At 44.7% G+C, this 7,454-nt stretch overlaps 1 protein-coding gene across 2 annotated transcripts in view; it reads left to right on the top strand.

Annotated features, from left to right (window-relative positions):
• The first annotated feature begins 5,728 nt into the window (after positions 1-5,728).
• HNF4G (hepatocyte nuclear factor 4 gamma) overlaps positions 5,729-7,454 on the top strand; it is a 123,526-nt gene continuing 121,800 nt past the window's right edge. The window contains exon 1 of one of the 2 annotated variants that reach the window (XM_036887515.2): positions 5,729-5,993. The gene's annotated coding sequence lies outside the window, so the exon portion shown is untranslated. The remainder of the gene's footprint in view (positions 5,994-7,454) is intronic. The other variant, XM_036887514.2, reaches the window with a different exon arrangement.

Here is a 7,454-nt window from a genome sequence, read left to right as displayed (position 1 = left end):
TCAGTATTTTAAAATGTGAACCTCAAGGAAATGTACTTTAAGTTGCCATAACTAAGTCGATTTTAACCTACCTGTTTTATGATATTTGATGAAGTCAATTCTGAGGGAGTATAATATTTGTAACAAGACATCAAAAGCAAGTGTATAATTAACTCCATTTTCTCTCTCACTCCTTCCCTCCCAAGTCTCCCTTCTCTTTCTCTGTCTTATAAGATGAAGGATGGCTTTTTGTGGATGTTTTATTTAAAGAGACCAAATAGGAAGGGGATGCTTACTAGCTTCCTTTTGGATTTTCTAAATTTGAATAGCAACTAGATCCAAAACTGTTAACAAGTTTAATCTGAAAGGAAACAAACAGCATAAGATCTATGTGAAAAGGATATGCAGAAGAAATAATAGATTATCTCAGCAAAGATCAATAACCTTAATGATTACTAAAAACAAAAAAGAAATGGAGGGCGATTGAATGATTATTTTTTTCAAGTCCCTAGCATAACTGAGTATTTCCTCTCCTTTACCTTTAAAGTTACGTTTTCTTTTTCATTTCTTAGACTTGGCTTTGTTTATAAATAAGAAAACTACAGACTTCTCTCAAGGATGTCTAGAATCAGCATTTTCTCTTATGCCCACTAGATGGCAGGTATAGGATTCTGAATGCCTTTCAGAAGCAATATGTCAGCTATTATTTGTAGCACTAGATGAGAAAACCGATTTGGTTCAAAGTAGGAAATTTTAGAAACGAGTCTCTTTTTCTTTCTCCCCCTCAGTCTCCAAACATAGCCTTAAAAAAAGAAAAAGGACTGGTAAAATTGGTAAAGTTGTATAGGGTTTCTATTTCTAATAAGACTTTTAGTTTCTATCTACAATTATAGAGAAAAACAACAGCCCTCTGGAGTATTTATTTTCTCCACTGAAAAATTGTAAAAGTAAAATTTGACAACAAATCTGTATTTAATTAGCCATGTATTCTCACATAAAGCATTCAAAAAGAATTTTTTTCTTTCTCCTTTGAGCACTACAGTCTGTAATGCTTTGCTGTCTTTATAATCTCAATCCATTCATTTTCTCATGGTGGAAGGTCCTGTGGATCCCTGTTATGCAAGAGCAGTTAGAGATTATTTTATAACTTGGTAATCAATTTCCTTTTTTTTCTTTTTTCCTTTATGATAGAGACAGTAGTGAAGTAGGGAACTTTAAAAAATATTTTTTCTTTTTTTCTTTTTTTTCCCATAGTTTGGACTAGAATATTTTTTCCTGGTTTGAAATGAGGTTGAAATAAGTGAATTTTCTGGTTTGAACATGTGTGCCTTTTCTTTGAAGGGACAAGTCCTTGGAAATGTAAAGGGCCAATCTTTATAACAGAGGGGTTCATTGCAGAGAAGGGTGTGTTCTACAAAGACAAACAGGTCCCACAGATAGTTGCCAAGGACACCAAATACATCTTTGCATTACACCTTGAACTAGCATGCTCATATCACCTTTTTATTGCATGCACCATAAATGACTGTAAAAGTTTGAAAATCTTGCAGAGATCTTGGCAATCAATACTTCAGCAGGAAATCTACAGAGAGAAGGGCTGGGGGAAAGACATCCAACCTTGCAGTTTGCTTTTTTGGCACAGGAACCATATGCTGACATACAGAATTATTGAATGTTCAGTTTTCAGTGTCCCAGCCAGATGTGTAACATATGCAGAGCAGTTTCAATTTAGATGCTTAATCTGAAATCTTGTTTGTCCATTTATATTAGCAGGTAAGGTAGTCTAGGGACATTCCTGTAGCCTTACTCATGTGGGCTTACTCTGGGTGCTCTAGAGCTATGACTTGAGCATAAAATAAAGACTATAGTTTTTATCTGAGTCAGTGTGTGGTCAAGCAGAGTGCCTAGTCCTGGAGGTCATGCCTGGAGATTGTCATATGTGTTTTTAAGCGTCTGATTCCCCAGAAGGGCCAGGCGGCTTCTGGATGTTACTTTTTAGGATCTGCAGGTGATGGTGGTGGTGGTGGTGCTAGAGGGATGCTAATGAGTCGCTCCTTCCTATTCATTCTGCCTGTTTTTACTGTGTTCTGTTTTGTTTTCTTTTACTACGTTTAATTAAAGGCATTAGAGGTAGGTTCCCCGTGAAAAGATCCGACAAATCAAACAGGAGACAGTACCAAAGCCTGGGATCCGAATCACAGCTCGGCACTGCTCCAGGCGGGAGGGGCAGACCTCGCGGGGGGCTGCTGTGCAGGGCTGGAGATGAAATGGCTTGACATCCCCCTACCAGGGGCGGGAGCCTGCAGCCTTATATCTCCGGAAATTTGTGCCCTCGCTTTAGGCTGCGCTACAGAGCAAATGGACTGTGCTTTCTCTGAAATAGACGGGACCGAAGAGGTAGTGAGCTGCAGTCAAAGAAAAAGCCCCGGCGGCCCGGCTCTACCCTGCTGGCAGAACCCCTCTCCCGCTTCAAGTTGTTCCCGCCCCCGCCCCCGCCCCCACCCCTACTCTGCTGGCAGAACCCCTTTCCCGCTCCCAGTCCCAACGACCCGAATCCAGACCTCCCTTTTTGATGCATAAAACGTTTCAGTGGCCTCGAGGGAGTTTTAGAAATTCTGGCAGAGGCTGCTTTACCCGCTATTGTGCCCCCAGGGTCAGACACTGCCCCAACATTTGAGGTGACAGTCGCGCTTAGAGCAGCTCCGGACTCCTCATTTCACCCGAGTCCCTGTGGCCTCTTCCCTTCTTTCCATACGAGTGACTTGGAAGGGGCCAGTGGACTTTGCACAAATCCAGAAGGGACTGGCAGGTGAACACGAATTGTATGTTTTTAATTTCCCCTTTTTTTTCCCTTTGGTGTATACCTGCTTGCGGGTGGGGAAGTCCCCACTGATTGCGCCCGCTTGGAGCCGTGGCCGGTTCCAGTGTAGGCACCCCTGAGATCGCCGAGGACCCCGCGCTTGCCAGGTCAGCAGAGGTGCAGCGCCTCGGCAGGATGAGGGCTCTTCTCGTTCGCGTCTTGGGATGGTTTTTATCTACAGGGCGAGGAGCGTGCAGTTGCCCTCGTAATAGGGTCTCTGGGTCCTTAAATCTGGAAGATTTTTCCTCTGGAGCTTCCACGCGCCAGCCTGAGCATCCTCACCTCCGGAGCGCTCTGCCCCAGGCCACTCTTTTAATTAATTGTATCAGAACTGCTTGTGGGAAGTCCCGGAGTTCTTATCAAGACTATCTGGTAGTATTGGCAAGAAAATAAAAATGGTGTGAAAAAGGTGATTAAAGTGGAAAGGAAAAGCACAGGCTGAATGTGACTCTTAACCAGATTTAACCAGAAAGTGAAGAGATTTTTGACGTCACATTTTCTGTGTTTAGTTTTGGGTTAAAAGAGTCGACGTATCATAAATACATATGTGTATAATTGTCCCCTAAACACTATTTAAACAACTTTGTATCTTCTGAGAACCCTTCCCTAAAAAAAATTATTCTGGGTTCTTACTTCTTGTGTACCCCCCGCTCCTCCACTGCATTCAGGAGACAGCTCTCCACACAGCACATTTTCCATTTCCAGCATCATAAATCCATGCCGTGAAGAATCGTGATAAATTAATTTCAGGAACAATATAAGTGATGCTCTAAAGCCTGATCAGTTGTCACTGATCTAGTAAAAACTGCCAAGCCCACACACAGCAGAGCCAACTCTTCATACCTTCCTTTAGCTCATAATGTCACTTAATTATTTATTTAGTCATCTGAAGCCACTCCTTGCAGCGAAGGTGGGAGGACTGGCAGTATTACATAGACTAAAGATTTTTCTAAACCTAACAAATGCAATACTTCCTTTAGATAATAACTGAGACTTAAGAGAGTTTCTACTTCCTTGAATGTACTGCCATTTCTCTCATCTTTACTCAAAATCCTTTGTAATAAAATTCTCTGGCAAAGATTCCATGTATTAAATCAAAAGTTTTGAACACAAAACATGTGATGACCATTTCCTGGTAGATCAGCGAATCTACCACACATCTATAATGAACTGATCATCTTCAACCAAACCCACTGCCAACTGGAATTGTTAACTGGAATAAACTGAGATTATTGAACTAAACTACAGTGTCTCTGCCGGGAACAACAGATGTCAGGTGACATTAACGCTTTCGTGAATGGGGATGGTGAATTTCTCTCTTCAGACTGTTTCATGGGAACTATATATTTTGGTATGCAGTAAGACAACCTTCACTATCCAGGCATCTGGAAGTAATTTTAAAGAGTGTCTATAGGCGATCTTTAAACAACACGCCTATGAATTGCATAATAAACATAACCCGTTAATTGTTACTCTTCGGCCTCAGCTGTCTCCGGACGGTTTCCTGGAGCCGACTTGGACAGCGGCCGCTTTCGTGACACGGTTTTCAGACTGCGTGGGTAACGAGGAATGTGTTTTGCTTGAGAAGGTCGATTTAAAGAAAATAGTATATGATCTCTCCCCTTTGTTCTGATTTCTAAAACAACCCACTACTTGTTTTTAAAAGAGCCTTTCAGCAAGAGATTCGGAAGGGGGAAACTGAGAAAGTTTAGTAAACCCGATCTAAAAAGAAAAAGGGAAAATACCTAGCCCTTTGATCTCCCTGTCATTGTTATTACAGTCTTAAAATAACCTCCAACCCCCTGGTCGGAAAAGAAAAACCGAACGGATTAGGTGACTATTTATCTCATGAGGATAATTACTTGTTTGACCTGAAGTCATTCATTCCTGAAACCATGAAGTTAAATTGTTGAGATGTTTTTAAAAGCCACAGCTTCTGGCTATATTGCTTGGTTAAACCAAAGCTTGATCCAGATGACCAGAGCGTCTCAGACGCGTCTGAGCTTCGTTTCCCGAAGTCTTTAAAGCTTGAGAAGGCGCCTAGGGTATGTGGGAAGGAGAAAAGAAACTTTCCGTCAGATGCATATGTAAAAAGGCACTTAATGACTGAGCCACAGGTGGCTGGGTTGGCCGGGGAAGGAAAACTTAGTCTCCCTCATCTGTCCATAACTCCTGCAGAGCAAAGGTGACCGCAAGCGTCAGGGCAAAAGTTAACTAACCCCAGCGGCCAAGGTGCAGTTTAATGACGTAACTGCGTCTTCCCTACTGGTGTGGCTGCAGTGCTGTCCCTAGGAACCTATTCAGTTCCCTTCCGGCCCTTTTCTGGACCTCATTGGCTCGTAATTATATCTGCTTTCTGGGGTCAGCAGACTTCTCTCCGCCGCCTCCTGTCCAAACGCACTGCTCCAGGGTTGACACCGCCCTAAACGAAGCGTGACCAGGGGCGGGGGACGGTGCCCGCGTTGCGGGGGCCAGGCTCGGCCTCAGGCCGCGGGCGTGGGTCCTGGCGGGGCTCTCCGGGGTGCGGGAGGCGGCCGAGAGATGACTCTTGCCCCAAATGGTCTAGCCCAGGAGCGGTTCGCCCGGATGGTGCAAATTTAGGCATGTGGCGTGCAGCAGTTACCGCCTGGCGGCCTCCGGGAGACCCAGGAGAGCCGTTAAAGTCAACGGACGCCGGGGCTTTGGACTTGCTGGCCCTCCTGAGAGTCGCCCTGGGCCCTTGGGAACAGGGAAATGAGCGCGCCGAGGCGGTGGCGGCCTCGCTGCTTTCAGTTTTCATTGAAGCTGCTGGTTACTGTTTAACATCCCCACCCACGTTTAAGTTTGTTTAGTAAATCGATCGGACTGTGAGAGGCTGCTGCCCTGTCGCCATTGAGCAAAGCTTATATTCTCCAGCATATGGTCTAAAGTCTTCGCTAGAGATCGGGAAAAACAAACAAACAAACAAACAAACAACAAAATCCTTAAGCGTCCGCTTCCACATCACCCAGCCCCACCCCCAGCTACCACCTCCTCTTTCAGCCAACTTCCCAGGCTCGGAAAAGTGCTGCACAGGACACCGCAGTTGGGTGGGTGGGGGGACCCTGCTGCTGGGGGATGCGGCGGCCGCCGCGCAGCTGACTGCGACGCGGGAGCTTCGGCAGCGCCTCCGCAGGTAAGTTTCCGCGCCCGCGCCCGGCGCGCAGGGCTGAGCCGGCGTCTCGCGCTCCTGGCCGGTACCGAGTTGGAGCAGGAGGGGCGCCCGCCGGGAGGGGCTGAACCTTAGGACCCCTAGGCCAGCCAGGGTTGAGAGCAGATACCTCGAGGTCTCCCACAGCCTGTGTTGGAGGGAGGAGGAAAAAGCAAGAGGAGAGGCAGTGGAGGGCATGCGCAAACGTTCACCCAAGAAAAGTGAAATAAAAGTTGGATTTGTTTGGGAAAGAAGGCTTCAGTGTCTGCCGGCGGGTCACGTGGTTGCCAGGTCCCTGGGGGCTCTGGTGGAGCTTTTTTGTGGCCTGGGACAAGGCCAGGGCTTGTGGATATCTAAGGATCGTGGTGGCTTGTAGGGAGGTGCTTGGTCTTGGGGTATCACCTCAAGGCCTTTGCACCAGTCTCAGTTTATGTCAGTTCTTATAAGGACATTTGGGAGTGGACATAGGTGATGCTGGGGAGATTATGTGAAAAAAAAAATAAGTACCAACATATGTATTATATGTATAGTTTTATATATATATATATATATATATATATATATAATTCATACAAATTTTTAATTCTCTTTAAACCATTTTAGCTTCCTTTGGGATTAAATGTCCTTTGGAAGCTTGTTGAAACAATGTGCCAGTTAAAGCAATAATCATGTCTAACGGGAATAAGCCAGCACGTGATCAGACCTTTGAATTGAATGTGATATGTGCTTCATACCTGATGAGCTGAGCTTCTAAGTCTTGCTCAAAACAGGCAAAGGACCCCTCTCCAACATGCAAGCAATCTGTAAACTTTCACTTGATGGCAAGGGCTAGAGAGTACAGAATGCAAAAGCTCTAAACTTAATGCCATGTCCTGAAAACTAAAAAACTCCTTGATGGCAACATTCCATTTTTATTTTGTTACTTTCCCACCCTTTCCCATTCCTTTTGCATATAAGTTTTCTCTTCACAAGCATTTATTCATCACTAAAATATACTTCCTCTCCAGTTTTCACCATTTTTCCATAATAATCCTGCTGTCTCCACCCTCTCTTCATACCTCCCTCTGTTTTCATCTTCTGCACACATTGTCAGTCAAACCGCCTGATCTGTGTACTTTGTGTTTGAAGTCAGTGGCCAAGCAGGGTTGGACTCCTTTCTCCTACCATTTGGGGGAGGGTGTGGAGGAGAGGGAGGTGGCAGAGTGGTGGTAAACTACTCATTTTTCACTTTTCACAGTGGAGTGGAAATTGAGAGCCATTTGTCCTCTCTCCTCATTCCTCCTATACTCCACTTTCGGGCCTAGAAATACAGAATTTTTCTCAACATGCTTTATGAAGGTAGTACAACTCTTTTATTAGAGCGTGTCTGCTAAGACTCATGAGCATTTTTTTCTGCAATTAGGATTATAAGCGTATGGGACAGTGCAAATTAACTTTGGGAATTAA

The sequence above is a fragment of the Manis pentadactyla genome, chromosome 3, assembly GCF_030020395.1.
Source record: "Manis pentadactyla isolate mManPen7 chromosome 3, mManPen7.hap1, whole genome shotgun sequence".
Classification (NCBI taxonomy): Eukaryota; Metazoa; Chordata; class Mammalia; order Pholidota; family Manidae; genus Manis; species Manis pentadactyla.
Note: the sequence above shows the minus strand (reverse complement) of the source record. Positions and strands in the feature narration are given on the sequence as shown.